The 17,382-nt window shown below is 37.6% G+C and overlaps 1 protein-coding gene across 1 annotated transcript in view; it reads right to left on the bottom strand.

Annotated features, from left to right (window-relative positions):
* CHSY3 (chondroitin sulfate synthase 3) overlaps positions 1 to 17,382 on the bottom strand; it is a 258,578-nt gene that overhangs the window by 14,364 nt on the left and 226,832 nt on the right. The gene's annotated exons all lie outside the window — the stretch shown is intronic.

The raw sequence follows: 17,382 nt of genomic DNA, 5'->3' as shown, positions 1-17,382 counted from the left end.
TGCTCCCAGAGGGCAGCCTAGGCCCGATACTTAATAAAATATTTCTAATTTTTATAATTCAACACATGCCCCCTGCCCCAAACTAGTTGATAACCAAAGAGGGATCAAAACGTGGACCGAAAGGGCTCTAATTCCCTAATGGAAAATTCTCAGCATTCCACATTATTTTTCAGGTTTCTAAATGTTCCTTTAAGTCGAAAAGTAAAATGTAACAGAAGTCTACATATCTGTGTTGTACAAGATTTGGCACATATCTTAAAGCTTTTGTATCTTATTGAAGTAGCAACTTGCAGTCCAGTACGTTGACTGATGGTGGTCATACATCTCTTTACTAGTTGTAACTGATGTAATCATTCAAGCATGGAGAAAGGTTGAGAACACCCATCATCATCCCTGCTTTTTGCCACTGGAATGTAAAATGGCTGGAGGAGTCTTAACTGATTCTAAATCAGGCTGGGCTCTGTCACGTTAATAATTTCTGAATAAATAAATGAAGTGCTGCTGAGAGAGCACAGTAAGGAGGATGAAAGCAAAACCGAAGAAGGTTTTTGCCACCTGCATGAAGAAAAGATTCTTCCATTCAAGAAACAGGACAGAACTAAGGCTTCTGTAGAAACTGTTAAAATGGTGTGGAGTTAGGCCTGGCTGGGGGGGGGGGGGGGACATTTCAATTACTTAAAGGAAAGAAGGAGGAAAAATGAACCTCTCCTGCGTGTTCCCCCGTCATTCCTTCAGCTTGTACTCATGCGTGTCTATTTTGGGCTGAGATTTTGGCTCAGGAGTCACAGGCCTGGTTTTGGGATCTGTTCTTCCATTTCCAGTCTGATCTTGGGCAAGTTACAACTTCTGGGCAAAGAAAAGCTTCTGGACTATTCTCTACATTATATGAAACATGGCTTAAAACAGTGTCTGATATAAATTAAGTACTCAATAGATATCTCTATTATTATTATTTGGTATACTTTAGATGGTGAAATCTCTTAACGCTCAAAAGCATATTGCAAAGACACCTCTGTCATACACTAACATCTAATTTAGTAGGTTACTAATGAGTAACCTTTAGTTAGACATAAAGTTTAATGATTTTAAGATCGTGTATCATTTACCTGTAAGAAAGAACTTGCACTTTTAGGTTAGTCTGCACGTCATCAGGTAAAATCTAGTAGTCCTACACTGGGTGGCCAAGGTGGCTTTAATATTCCCTTTGACTTGACCAAACTTTAGGCAGGTTCCTTCTGACTATAAACTCCTGACCTCCCCTTCACAAGAGCATTTACTTTAGAAAACTTGTAATTGTATATTCTTCCTCTGCCTCTTTGAAATATAAATCTTCTTCCAGCCTCTTTGTAGTTTTACAACCTAGGAATGTCTTTCTCAAAGACCTGGGAGCCATCCCTTTGAAATGTAATAATCAAGAAAGATAGGGAGTGGGGTGGCCAGATGGCTCAGTTGGTTAGAGCACGAGCTCTGAACAATAGGTTGCCAGTTCCACCCCTGAAACTAAGATTGAAAATGGCGACTGGTCTTGGAGCTCAGCTGTGCCCTCTACAACTAGACTGTAGGACAACGACTTGGAGCTGATGGGTCCTGGAGAAACACACTGTTCCCCAATAGTCCCCAATAAAAAAAAGAAAGAAAGAAAAAAAAGACAGGGCCCCTATCTCCCAGTCTCTCTGAGAAGGTAGGAGCCTAACTCCCATAAACACAGATTAGCAAACACAGACGGTCTAATCACATTAACACGTTGTGTACAGATCACGAGAATCTTCGTTTTTTTTCTGAGCCATGCATTAAGGACGGATAACGAGAATTCTCATTTTTACTGTTGACTCTTCTTACTTTGCACATTTTATTGAATTATTTGTGTTTCATTAATAACAAAGGAAGCTGCTTTCTGCAGTATCACACCAGGAGGGATTACTAACATCATAGGTGAGTAAATACTAAAAAATTCCATAGAAAAATAATAAATGACATAGAAGCATTTACGCTTTAAAGAGAAGAGTGCATTTTAAAGTAGTTTCTTTTAAAAACCTGCCGGAACAGAGGGGTATGAGGGATTTAAACCCCGCCGTACGCAACATGTTAACCAAAGTTTTTGTGAATGTCCTCTAGTCCTTTGTCACTAGCTCACCCCATCTCCCACCTTTTTTTTTTTTTTTCAGAAGTGGTTGAGTTCTATCTCTCTCCCCTATTGCAATAGTTTTGAATAAAGTCTTCCCTGCCTGTTTAACTCTGTCCTGTGTCATTTTTCTTTCATGTGGGTCACAGGCAACACTTGGTGAAGCATTGTGTTACAGCACTTAGATCTCTTGGTCCACTTAAATCTCTGCTCTCATTAGCTTAAAAAAAAGAAGAAGAAAAGAAAGGCTCAAATGAAGATCCTACTCCTTATGGAGTAATCAAGGAGATAAGTAGTACTTCCTTCCAGCTGATTTTATTAACATTAAAGTTTTATGATAAATTATGAAGATCCCTAGAGCTAAACACCCAATTAAAATAACATAAGCTTGGCAGGATGTCTATTATAATGTTTTTCTTAGAAGAAAATCCTAATTATAGCGCTGTAGACTTCTGCATGAATGCAGCACTGCTACAGGAATGGACGGGAACCACAGCTCCAATTAACAGGTAGGTGTTTCCAAGATGGCGCTAAACTCAAATTAAGCAAAGCCTAATCCTTAAAAGTCAAGTTTTCTGGAAATGAAAACACAATGACTTGAGTCATTTTGACTTTCTAATTATACTTATATTTCCTTACTGGAGACTGGATATAATATGCTCATGTTTGTTTCTCATATACAAAGTTGTCAAAGCAGAAAAGGGTAATTTATATTAAGGATTAATAAAGTCATGTCATGAGACCCGATAAGTTTTACAGTGCACTACTTAGCATTAGTAAAAGAGTAAAGGATAATCTGGGTTTCAAGTCTGCAGTTATCTTTCAAAATGATGACAAGACGGTTTTTAAAATTTTTATCTGTCAGAGCAGAAAAAATAAAATAAATGACTTATTGGTAGTCCTAAAGCAGAAAGGTACAACTCCCAGGAGAAAATGGATGAGATTTGAGGAATACAATTATTGTTATTATAATCAATGAGTTAAAAAACTGTATTTTATAAACAAGTAAAACTAAACCATACACCCTAAATCCCACTACCTTTTGGATTCTTTTTCATTGGTCTATTCTCAACACTATTGCTCCCAATACTGCAGGGCATTTTAAACTTATTTTACATTATGTTTGCAGGGTTATTTTTTTTAGACACATCACTTAAAATCTTCACACATATATCATGTATAATTATTTGTATTTTATAGGGCTAATCTCAGTGATATATTCATTGTGAAAATATTTCCCAAAAAGAATGATGTGGAATCACAATTTAATATATGGGCTATAGGACAATTAGAAGAAAGAAAATGTTTTCTTCTTTTTGTCTACCTACAAGAAAAAAGTTAGTTCCATACTTATTGCAAATGTTGTACTAAATACTATATATATATATATATATATATATATATATATATATATATATATATATATATATATCTGTATGTGCATAGGTATATGTGTATATATATATGTGTGTGTGTGTGTGTGTGTGTGTGTGTGTATGTCAGACATATTAAAGACCTAAATCCTACCCTCACTACCCCTTACAAAAAGAAAAATATACTATAAAAGAATGGGGAAAAAAATGTAGGTAAATATTTGCATCTTCTAAGCATGTGGGAAAGTCCTTTTGAAGCAAAAACAAAAGTATAAACAAAAATTGCAAGTGAAAAAATAATAGGTTTTAATAGCACATTAACATAAAAACTGCCTTATCAAAAGAACCATAAGTAAAATTAGCAAGCAAACATTGAATTAGGAAAGTGATTTTTGCAATAATGATGCCACGTTAAGAGTTATTATCATTAATACATCATAAATCTATCCTTGCTCTCCTTAAACTCTCATCACCAATTCCAATCTAATTTACCTCCTAACTATCTCTTGACTCTTGATTCTTTTTAGAGCAGCCACTCTGGTCCACGATACCTAGGACTTTCTCTGCATTTTTGCAATAGTCACATATCTAACCATGTCTCATCTAGCCACTCTCCAGTTTTCCATGATGCAATATGAGTCAACCTCCCAAAACCCAAATACATCATACAACTCTCCTTTTCCCCATCAATGACATCCAATGCTCTTAGAATAATGCGTTCCCCTCCAGCTTTGTATTATCTCTCACCCTCTATGCTCCAGCCACACTGGCTTCCTATCTCCTTAGTGTCTTTGCATATTCTGTTCCCTCTACTTGGAATGTTCAATCCCATTTCTTCTCCTATTTTAACTACTACTCGGCTTAAATGTCATGGCCTCATGGATACTTTCTCTGACTAGATCAGGACTGGTATATGTTCTCCTGGCACTAAATATCATTCTTCCCCCGGTTTTAATTTCACATTTGTTTACTCATCTAAATATATCTGTCTCCCCAACAAATCTGGCAGTTTTCTGAAAGCAGGGCAGTGTCTTCTCCAGTGTGTGGTGTGCTATAAATGATTCAGGACCAGGCCTGTCTGGAGATGGGAGCCTCGTACACATCACCTGTTTATGAGCAGATTCCAGATCTTCAGAAAAGGCAGAGAATTAAGATCCAACTAGAATAAATTTGGACCTTAAGTGCCTGCTTTCAAAGCCTATCTTAACACAGTGTTATATTGAAAGGGGGAAAAAAATGGACTAAAACATATACATACTAAAACAAAGAAACAAGTGTAGTTTCTTGTCCTGACTTCTCGGTTCTCTATTACAATTGTTTTGCTTCCTGATGTGTAGGCACATTACTTAAGCAACATCTCAGACTCCTTTCTTCCTCTTCCCAGCGTCCCTGTCCACAAATTGTATTTCTGTTTTGTTTTTTTAACAAGTGCTCCTTTACTGTTCTTTTGTTTTCTTCCCTTCTTACTGCTTGCTTGGACCTTAATTCAAGTCTGAATTATTGCAAATGCCTCGATTGTGAGATTCAGATATCAGTGTTCAAAGAAGCCACGGATGATATGGATACAAATGAAATACAAATGGATGATTCTGAACCTCCTAAAACAGGCCCAGGAGAAAACCAGGAAGATACGTTAACAGGAGTCTGGAACCCATTTCCCTCTTCCCTTCCATCAGAGCCGCTCTACTTTAAGCTTTTATATATTAGGTTTCACATAACAGTTGAAGAAAAATTTCTGCAAAAGGGAAAAAAAAAAGTTTGAAAATCACTGTTCTCAACCTCCTGAGGTTGCCGTTTCTGCACAATCCTGCCAATTCAAATACTGTTCATCCTTTTAAATCCAGCTAAATTCCTACCACACAGATGCACCTTCTGTCATTTCCAGGACAGCCTGACTCTGCAAGGGATTACGAAGCTCACTAGATCGCATAGTTTGGTGTTTACTGTAACTTCCTAATTAATTATTTTATCAATTAGGGATTTGTTTGTTGTTTAGCTAATTAGTTATTTAGTTATTTTCACTCCTCCCCTAACTACAATGAGATTTTAAGTTTATTTTGGCAAATCTGTTAGATACTACCTAACAGATTTTTCATATAGCTCACTATGACTAGTGTTGAGATAATTAAGGATGAGAAAATCTGATTAAACGATCATAATTTTAAAGAGGAATAAAAATAAGTTGTAGGAAAAGCAAATAGATTTTTCTTAGAGCAGAATTTAGAACAAATGGGAGCAGCTCTTTTGGGATCTGAAGTTGAGAAAGATCCAGAAGTTGAAGGGAAAGAGATCAGTCAGGAGTCCTGGGCCTGGCATTTGGCATTTGTGAAAGGAAATGAAGTGTTTGTCAAACAAACAGTTCCCATGTATGTTTATGTAAGTTATCAAAAAAAAAAAAAAAAAAAAAAAAAAGAAAAAGAAAAAAAATTAACCAAGCACAAAATATATATACTCTGTTTTTTTTAAGCAAATATTTTGCCTTTTTATTAAATGAGGTCATGTAGCTTCATTTGCTAATAGCTTCATTCTACTCTTCTCACATAATTTATTTTTATTTTTATAATGAGTACCAACTCAGATATTACCTTTGTCCTCCACATGTTTGCTTTCTGGGTAATCTTTCTTTAAACTTCTCAATCTTACTATTATTTTTTCCTGGGAGGGTGAGACTGGGCATTAAGAAGTGCATGATAAATGGATTAAAAAATTCACATACCAGAGTACTATTTTACACAAGCTGCACTGATTGAAAAATTGCTTGTTTGATGACAAAACAAACTTGAGCATAATTGCAATTACATAGAGAAGGCACAATATTGCTACATTCACATCACCTGAGTATAGATCTAAGTTGATTGCGGCTTTGTAATTTATTTCCTCTGTATTACTGGGAGATCCACACTACGATTGGTATGTGGCTTTTCCATCACCCCTCAAGATTCCCTTCTGAGGGTATCCTCAGAGGTCTGCTCCAAACTGCCACTTGTAGAGAGTGTAACGAGAAATAACATACAAACAACAAAAACAACAAAGACAGAGAGAATTGGTTTTATGGCTAAGGGGGGCTCAGCTCACAGTGGCCCATATGGGACTCAAACTGGCAACCTTGGTGCCGCCGGCATGACACTCTAACCAACTGAGCTAACCGGCCATCCAGTTTTATGGCTTTTTAAAACGGAGCATTAGGAAGGAGTTCATTTTACAAGGAAGACCACTGGACTGGGAGCCTAGTGATCAGCAATGTGATAGAGAGCAAACCACGTTGTCTGTATCAATCTTCTCATCCATTAAATGGGGAGAGTAAGTCATTGCCATTTCAACTGTACAATATTGGGGTGAAGGTCAAAGAAGAACAGTTATGTGAAAGCATTACAAATATATTTCTACATAGGATACATTATTTAAATGAGCAGTTAAAAAGAAGAGATGTAGAAAAAATATATCTCTAGTTAAATGTTAACTTTTTTACAAATGTCCCCCCAAAAAACAAGAAATGACATTTTTATCACACATAAAAATTACTATGGATAAAAGATCTATTGAGGAGTAAAGTCAATTGACAAAATAACAATTAAATGAAAAAAAGTCCTTTCTGGTATAAATATGAAACATTATCTAAGGGTACTTTTACTTTTCAACTATTTTTCAAATAAAAAAATCAAATGTTCTTCAGTTGAGATCGTTGATTCTCAATGGGGTGATGGTGTTATCAGAATCCGGGGTAGGATATGTAGGTAACTTAACTTGAACAAAACATGTTCTAAAATTATCATTGCTTTCATTTATTTTTACCATGTTTTCCAACTCTAAAGTTTTGAATCACAGCAAAGAAAAACATTAGAATAGTAAGTTAGTTAAAATAAACCAGGAAACTCAGTTTTTAATCATTTACTTTAGAATTTAGGATTTCTTATAGTTCTTTATCAGGAAAATTAAGGATGGTTTCAAATTAGACCTTGTTTCTGAGTTCCTGAAATAATTCAGTTGGGTCCCTTTGTAAGACAAAATAATCAAACTACATGTTAAGGATTTAAAATCACTCAATTCTAAATCAGAAACAGGAGAAGTTCAAAGCAGTAAGAGGATACAGTAAACTTCCTTTTATTGTTTATAATGGTTGTATCATTGACTGATACCCTTTGCAAAATAACCATGTCAATTTTATAATATACATTAAAATATACCTTCAAAAATCCTAATAAGAAATGTATAACAACCACTAAAGAGAACATAAGAGCAAATCCTGAATAAATTGAAAACTTTATTATGATCCTGAATGAGAAAGCAATTCTTAAAAAATTAATTCCTAAAATAGTTAAAATTAAATTAATTAGAATTTATTAAAATGCCTTTTCAAAAACAATGCAATTGCAGAAAACTTTAACTTTAAAAAAACAGCACTTGATAGACTGATCCTAAAATATTGATTGGTGGTTGAATAAAACTAGTCAAAAAGTCATGAAAAGGAGGACACAAAATATCTTTGAATAATGAGATTTTCATAGAAGAAAAGAGTGCACGTGTTATGGGGTATACACAGGAAAAAGCCCCAAATGCACCCCAAGAATTCTGTTTCTGCTACTTTTGGCTTTAATTTCACAGGAAGAGTTAAGGATGATAGACTGTATTCGTCGTTCTTTTAAGTAGGGGTATCAAAGTCATTGAGTATATTTGCCTGAGGAAACACACAAACTTTGTTTAGACTTTTTTTAGATGGTCTTCTTAACCAGATTACAGAGAATCTAGGGGTAGGGGTGAGAGGACTGGTTCTGGTGCCAGACCATTTGGGTTTGCATCCTGCTCTACCAAATGTGATCTAGCACAAATCATTTAATATTGGTTCTTACCAATAAAATGTGGAAAATATTATGGTAATTGTGAAGATTAAATTAATTAGTATACACAACATGTTTTGAAGAATGTCTGGCATATAGTAACCACTCGATCAACATAAGCATTGCACCATGAAGAAGTAGTAATTGAACATCACTGAGAGCCCATAGCTTATGCTCCCTGGAAAGTGATCACAGGGACCAAAACTTTGCTCCAGTTTCTGGAGCTGTCCCCTGGCAGGCCCTCCAAAGGTTTAGCTGCAGCTGTGGTGAAACCCGTCCATGGACCACACCCTTCCTCCTCTACCCTTCCCCTCATCTGCCAAGTAAACAATACCGTCTAGGTCAGAACCTTGCTAACAACCTAAGAGTCCTATCTGGAGGCAAAAAGGTGAACCTAGTACAGCTTCCTTCTAGCTCCTGTTAGGATATTTTGTTCAATGAGAGAGAGAGAAAGGAGGTTCCCATGAATTGTCCCCTCTGTGAGAATAAAAGAACCACAACTTTTTTGAGTTCAGAGACAGGAAACATCTCCAAATGCAGAAGACACCAGAACAGCAGAGTAGGTGCTCAGCAAACTGTTGAATGGATTTTGAAGGGAAGCTAGAGGCAAAGGGAGGGACTTACAAAGGGAAGAAAACAGGTGTTTGAGAAGGAAAAGAGGCCCAAAGCACCAAAGATGGATGGGGTTTTAACAGGAGAAAAGATATTTCCTGTGTTACAATAGAGGGAAGGAGGAGAAAGGGGGGTGTGGACACAGGCAGGACTGAGGATCTGTGGGGGAAGGGGGGGCTGCCTATAGGAAGACTTCTAAGGAACTACTTCCAAGTAAGCAAAGTTTGGGGAGTGAGACTTGGTCCAGGAACTTGCTTCTTCTCAATTTAACTCTGCTTGGTTGAAATGAGTAAATCTGTGATTCTAATTTACATAATCTTTCCATGAATAAAAATAGGATGCAAAAACTCAATCTGTTCCAGATTTAGATCCAAACTGGAAAGCAAGACTTGACAGAAATCATCTTCTAAGACGGAATTTTCTTTAAATGGTGCTAACGAACCTCAAAATAGAATATCTCCAAAAACATATGATATGTCTCCTTTTTCTGTAACCAAGATGACACCTTCAAACTCTTTTCAAACCACTTTGTTGTCTTCAATCTTCTTTGAAAAAAAAATGACTATTAAGGATTTTCAGTTGGAAATGTTCCATGTTACATTAGGTAGGCACTTCTACCCAGAAACTGTTCCATGGTAAGTACTGCCAGTAACCAATTACCTTGGATGCATATCTTGGCTGACTTACAGCAATCACTGATGCCCGCTCTGCTCTTACTGGCCCTTTCAATTACTACCAATATAAAGTGTTGCCACTCACACCTCTAATGATGTGTACAAAAGTGTTATGATAAGCATAATTGACATATGCTAATTCAGTTGTTTAAAGTTATTAGATTTAATTTGCATTCTTACAGAGAAAATTCATATCACATAATTAAGACACTGCATGCAAGCTTTTACTCATGTATTCCTGATGCCTCCACTGAAAGCATTGAAAAGGATAAAGGAGAGGAGATACAACATGGGAAAGAAAAGTTCTTATAACTAAATTTAAGTTATAAGAGTTAAACTTATGAGTGAAACATGTTTTAAATACAGAACTTATGAGTGAAACATGTTTTAAATACAGAATTAGGAAATGCATTTTTTTAAGGTAGTATGTTTATTGAAATTTAATCTACATTTCATTTTGGGAAGAACTGACTTTTTTTTTTAATTAAAGTTTATACACAGAAAATCCATCTAACTACAATTTTCTCTTTCTCTGTTTACACTTAAGTAATACTTTTCAGAGACCTGCTGCAAAAACTTTGGAAGAATCTTTCAACTCATCTGGACTTTTCTTCTATGAAATATCCCCATTGATAAGATTCCTTCCCCTGATCAATGGCTGCCCCCATTCAGGTATCAAAGGCTGTGCGGGGCAGAATGTGGAGTCTGTGAAACACGTCTCGTCTAAGCGCCCATTCAATGTTAAATGCATTCTGTTAGATCCCTCTAAACTGAGAAACTGGCACTAAAGATTTACGAGGTGCTCCTGTAGGCCACAAAGTACTCTAGGAAATTTAACCCGGGGGAGACCCTGTTGTTACCTGATTCCTTAGGAACAGGAGCAGCAGAACAAACAGCAGAGTTGGGATTCAGACTCTGTTCCGTCAGGCTCCACATATGCTCCTGCCACTCACTTTTCCAGTCAAATGACTCTAATGATTGGGACTCAGTACCTCCCTGGTTAACAGATTTATTGCTTGAATAGATTTGACGCTCCGAAAAATTTTCCCTACGAAACAAGAGTTCTTTGGTCCTTGAACTCTTAACCAGTAGTGTTAATTCTAGTATCTAGTGTTCTCGTGCCAGACGCAGATTCTATCACCTCCATGAGAAAAATGGCTGTGTTCACTTAGGTCAGCTGCCAGCAGCCTAACAGTTCCTCTTAGCCTTCTAGTCAGTCACCTCTAAGCGTATTTCTGCTATACTTTCCCCTGAAAGTATAATAACCAAACTCAACACTCGATACCCTTCCGAGTCCAGCCTGATCGCACAGCACTTGATTTGGTCACTGTCTTAGCCTTTTGAAAATTTAGTGCATCCTTATTCTCTTATCCAATCTCTGTGCTCATTTCACAGGGTCCTACACATCCTGTGCTTGTTGTCTGTCACTTCACCTGAGTCACTGATACGAGCAAGTCCACGCTGGGTACCTTGCCAATAAAGACCCCTCTCTCCCGACCGACACTTAACCTAGTCTTCCAGACGTTTGGGAACCACAGATAAATCATTCATAAATGTGTTTTGATTCTAAGCCTGACCTCAAATCACTCAAGTCATCTGGACAAGCAATTGAACTCACGAACCTTAGTTTTTTAAATCGGCAAACTGGGAATGACACTACCTCCTCATACATAGGTATCATAGCAATGGCGTTTGTAGAGTCTAAGATCGTCTTCACGTAGAGGAGATACTCAATAAAAAGTACTTCCTTGCTGTTTAAAAGAAAAAGGTTCCATGATATCGTCACAGAGATGGGTGTCCAGAAGCCCGTTCCTACGGTCTCAGGCAGCAGCTCTCCATGCATATCGCTTGCCTGCACACAGCAGACCTGGTGCATGGAGCAATTAACTGAGCTCTCTAATAATTTGTCCTTTTGCTGCTTAAGCAAAACCACCTCTGCATTTACTAATATTAAGCCTCTGTGAGCACTGGGTGGAGGAGCATTGAGCAGACGGTAAGAACGCTTGGCCTCCCAGGCTGCTGCTATGAATCCACTCCTGGCTGTCTCTGACTTGGGATGTTTCTTCATTCTTGTAACAGCTTCTGCCGTCCCACTTCTCTGATCTGTAAAATGGTGATGATGATATTGACCCACCTCACAGGCAAGCTGTGAAGCAATGCTAATTAATGTTCACAGAACACTTTGAAAACGAAAATTGCTATTTAAATGCTAAACGTGTGTATTCAATAGGGGGCAAGTGTACCTGGGGATTAGCACGTCCTAGCTGCTCAAATGGCTTTGCCTTGCTCAATGTGGGAAGCCAAAGAAACGAGCTGACACCTGCTCAAAATCCATACTCTTTCTTTCACTCTATTTTGAAGCAACACAATTTTTATAGATTTTGTGACTGAAAGCTAGAAATAAGCAGTAACTTGAATCTCTCTCTCTCTCTCTCTCTCTCTCTCTCTCTCTCTCTCTCTCCCCCCCCCTTTCTCTCTCTCTCCCTCTTTCTCTCTTTTTTTTTTTTAAAGGTGGAGGATACACTTTAAGGGACTGTCAGAAAGAGAAGTGCCTGAATTGCTCAGGGGGGAAATGATTCCAGGTGGGATACGGTAGGGTAAGAAATCTGACAGCTCAAAGCTCTTTTCTGTAAAAACTCACTATTGCTAATAAAGGCATAACACTTTTCTGATACAATAAAATCCATTGATTTGGATGAACAGATATAGCTTGCTCTCAAATTCTAAACTGTCAGGTTAAGAAACCATTTTGAGATTGCAAAATAGTTTAGGAGTGTAAATGGTGCAAACACAAGAGACTACACGAGCCATCCAAACCTTCTGCTCGGGCAGCTCTTCTCCGAGTTGAACAGCTGCTTAGCAGAATCTAACGTGTGATGTCCCAGGAACTATGCAGCAGCCGTCCCAGGCTTCCAAAAAGGAAGCTGCTACATATTTCCCAGAAATGACTTTCACTAACTCGTCCAGCTTAGCATCCCTCACTTGCTTCGAGACATAAAGAACAAAATAATGCCTAAACCATCTGGAAATGTTTTATTTGAGTTGTCTTTTTACCCCACCAGGGACCTGTGCCACAATTTACATTTTGGGGGCTTTCCAATTTTAAATAGTTAATCATCTTAGAGGATAGAGATATGCAAAGCTGACAGTGTTTCTTGGGAGACTGATAGAAGCTCAGCAGAGGAAAAGAAGCGTTTTGAGTTCCAAGTGGAAGGTTGCATTAAATGTGAAATAAACACTCCTTCCTGTGCTGTCAGAGTCTAAAAATAGGCTCTTGCACACATTCTGAAGTGCCATTCTCCGCTTTCTGCAATGAAGCCCCTGGGACTATGGGCCTGGTCACTACGCAAGGTGAGGGCCAGATGGCTGCCCCTTGAACTGAAATCCAAGGGCCTTCTTTTATGTGAGCATTTTTTCAAAGTGAGGGCTTCCTAAATACGTAAAGTTCCCATGTCTGTCATACAAAGGGAATCTGCTGGCCCATTACAAACTCCCCACCCCATCCAGGACTCCGCTGTCTCTGCACACTGAATAATGAAAACCAACCTGCTCACGGAATCGCCTCCTACAGTCCTTTTATCTTCAGGTACAACGGGTCCTTGAAAGGCGGTCTACCACTTAACCAACATCAAACTCTCTATTCAAGAATGGAATCTGTTGTACCTGTTATTGAAGGTGTCAGCACGGGCATCACCTTGGAGCTTGTCAGAAATGCAGACTCTCAGGCCTGCACTCCACCCTGGAACAACTGAATCAGAAGCTGCAGTTTACCAAGATCCCTAAGTGATTTGGCTGCGAGTGAAAGATGTAGTTGTGCAGCTTTGTCAGTTCCTATGCCATTCTCTATCTCCCCAGGAAGCTCTCTAATCCCCTAGGAGTTCTGTTGTATTCGCTCATACTCCTTACCATAACTTCAATTCCTTCTGCTACAATATTGAATAGAAAAAAATTTCATCAGAGTTATTACATAGCAATACCACATAGGCACCTCATGTCCAAGTGAATTCATTAACACATTACTATTGATTGAACGTCTATGTGCTACACACTATTCAGAAATAAAAAGACACCCTCTCAGCCTGAAGAGCTACCAATGTCCAGACATGTGAGTAAACACAATGCTGAATAGGCAGACAGATGCACAGAAACATGGCATTCAGGAAAGCCCTGAGACATTCTGAATGGGCAAAACTAAGTGCACTGGGGGGGTCCACTGACATATCGATTAAGATAATCTCAGATTAGATATGATGTTTTATACTCCATTCTAAGGCATGTGGAATTTAAATCAAATTCTAACACCTACAAGGACCAGGAGCAAATGAGTAAAGGGGATTAGGGGAAAGGGTATTTGTCTTATGTTAAAGGTAATTATTCCTTAAACTCCAATCCATTGGGCCCCGTGCAGCCATATCTTCAGATTTTTAAAAACAGCCAGAAATCCAAACTTGTATATCATATGCAATCTCCCAATGTTTAAAGACTGGCTACAAAAAAACCCCAAACAAACAACAGCAATGAATAGACCAAACCAAATACCTCTGTGGGCTGAAGGTGGCAACCTCTACTTGAAACACGAGGGTCTTTTGATGCAGACAGGGCAAGGAAGCACAACGTGAGGTGTGCTGAAGTAGAATCCTGAGAGCAGAGGGCTGTGGGTGAAAAACGGACCGACTCCCGGAGCAATGAGGAAAGGCTTCCCAGACTGGGATTATGAGCTGAGGTTTCAAGGTTGAATGGTACAAAGTAAAAGGGAAGACAGATAATGGGAGAAAATATTCCAGGTGAGAAAGCTGAAGTTGCAAAATGAGAAAGATGGAGAGAAAATTTGGGATGAAATAGCAGAGTTCAGAAAGGCTAGCAGGAGTCTATACAAAGGCCACAAGTTTGCTTAATTTTAAAGAGTTGGGCAATAATATATAATTTCTTCTTAAGAATGACTTTCTCCAGGTTGAGGCAAAAGAAAGAAGGAACTTTCTTTTATCAGTAGTTGCTTTTATGTGATGTCTTTGATTTGACTGGGGCTATTGGGAAAATGCACATTGAAGTAAGAATTTTATAATATTTCACCAGATATAAACTCATATTCCTCAGGCTAGCAAGTAGTTTATAATAATTCCTGCAGTTTTTAGATATGATGGGCAAGAGGACTTGGCCACCCCAAAATATGTTTTTGTTTTTTTTTGTTTTTTTTTTTGCATAAGGATTATCTTGCGCTGGGTAATTTTAAGAAAGAGCAAACATAGAAGTTCTGAAAACCAAGTAGAAATTACCCTTTTATAAGATGCATTTATATTTATAAGGGAAATCTCCATTTGTAAGGATGTCTCCCTCCTAGTACCAGGAAGACAGGATGACTAAATTTCTAGAAACTCTTATCATTGGAGGAGACAGCAACTTAAATCTGCACAACAGAACCTTACTTTTGTTTACTGTGCTTTTCTTGGTCACCTCCCATAACTAACCTCCCCTGTCCCCAACATCTTCTGTTGTCTTTAGTTGGAGATGGTTATTTAAGGCAGGGGCTTGGGCCATTTTGGGAAGCCACTCAGTTTTCCTGGGTGTCTCCTATGTATACAGAAGCTATGCATGTTATTAAACTTCTGTTTGTTTTTCTCCTGTTAATCTTTTATTACAGGGGGTTCTCATTCAAGAACATATACGGATAGAGGAAAATTATTTTTCCTTGTCTACATTACCAAAAATGAAGAAAGGGCTTTCAACAGATGTTCAAAGGTCATCAAATATTATCAATCAAGTTATTTGATATTTCTTTGCAAAACAGCTTTCAACATCTGTGATTTTTTTTTTTATTTGCTGATTTAAAGGAAACTTTTATATCCATTGCTATATCTGTAGTTTTAATTGTGAGTATTCCATCTGTGATTTTTCGTTATTCATTTACCTCTAATGTTAGCAAAAGAGCATCAATAACTCTCCCCACTCTTATTCACCATCACAGAACTGACAGGGAAAAATTTAAATGCTCTTTGGTGAAGAAAAAAACTCAACACAAAATATCTTCAAAAATCACCCCAAGAAGAGAAATGATGAAATTTATTAGAGTATTAAAACATGCTGTTAAGCATATTTTATTTACTTTTTCAATATGTGCTCTGGAAATCATTAATATAGTCAGCCTGTAGCAGCTTCTTTCTGAATATGGAGTGTTAGGATGAGAAGACCACAGCTTTCATGGCAAGTGAACAATTTTGGTTATTGTTGCAAATTACTCTGGCCTCAAATATTTTGCTATTAGTTCATCATAATAATATTAGAAATAAATATCTGGGCCAATGGATTTCATTCATTTTTATTTTTAAAAAAATTTAGTTTTTTAAAAAATTGAACCACTTTATTGGGGAATGTGTGGCATGTGAAAAGCTGTACATACTTAATGAATACAAATTGATGAGTTTGGGGATAAGTATATACCCATGAAATCATCATCACCACCAAGGTAACAGACATATCCATCACCTCCCAAAGTTTCCTCTCATCCCATTATTATTATTATTATTATTATTATTATTATTATTTGTGTGTGTATTATGAACACTTAACATAAGATCTACACTCGGATCAGTGGTTTTTAAACGTCAGTGTGAAGAGACAGATGGGGGTGGTACCTGTTAACATGCAGATTATAGGCCTTGTCTGAAGAAAGTCTGATTCTGATTTTTTTTTTTTAAGGTGCCCTAACTGATTCTGATGGAAATGATCCCAGAATTATGTTTTAAATGATGCTGGGCTGATAAGGCACTGAGTGGTCTAACTAAATCTTCAAGGAAATTAAAAACTTCTGAGATGCATCCACAGTGATAAAACCAGTGAACGCAAACACTGTTATGGGGATGGATTTTCCCTGTCTTGTTTGTAGCCATGTCTACAGCGCCCATATCAGCACCTGGCACAGAGAGAACACTCCATAACCATTTGTTGACCAAATACGTGAAAGAATGAATTGAGCATGTCAGCATTTGCTTTCTGAACTCCATGCCCTTCAATTGTTCCTCTCACACTAACCATGAATGAGATAAAGGATTCATGTCACAACCTGCTCATCAAAAGAGGCATTTGTAGGGTCAGAATGATGACATTCTGCAACGTCATTGGCAGTCTTGAAACTATAACGTTGATGAGAGTTTTTTCTCTGACCACCTACAAAACTGAGCACGGACCAGAAAGAGTGGCAACACCTTGATGGATATGACAAATCAGCACCCACATTCCAAATGCATTCTCTAACATATCATATAAAATGTGGCGCCAATCGTCCCAGCAAAATGTTGTGCGGATCTAAATGATACTGTGCTACAAAATCTCTCCTTTTTTTACAGACCTTGTGAGTTTTTGAAATGTTTCTGTATTAGTTGTCATGCTCTGAAACCAATTAGGTGTGGTGTTGCAACTGGATCTAGAGGTGACTGGGGGAGGGGCAGACCCACGTAAACACATGATTTCTTTTAAGAAATCTTTTATTATTTCAGTAGAGCACATGGAAATAATTTTATGAAACCCTAAAGTTACATAAAACACAGATGGAGAAACCAATATAGCTGCAAGTTTTATTCTTTCGTAGAGATTCCGAAGAGATGGAAAATCCATGGTATTAACCACTGGAACAGATCCAGTGCTACTTCAAATATGCTTTTCATTACTAGGGACATAAGTGCTAATGCAGTTTATAGTTTTGACTGAGATCCTAATTTATCCTGTAAGTTAGCATACTTAGCATGAAAGTTCACAGTGCTCTTAACACCATA

This window comes from Rhinolophus sinicus, chromosome 5, assembly GCF_057876585.1.
Source record: "Rhinolophus sinicus isolate RSI-liver-muscle chromosome 5, RSI-T2T, whole genome shotgun sequence".
Classification (NCBI taxonomy): Eukaryota; Metazoa; Chordata; class Mammalia; order Chiroptera; family Rhinolophidae; genus Rhinolophus; species Rhinolophus sinicus.
Note: the sequence above shows the minus strand (reverse complement) of the source record. Positions and strands in the feature narration are given on the sequence as shown.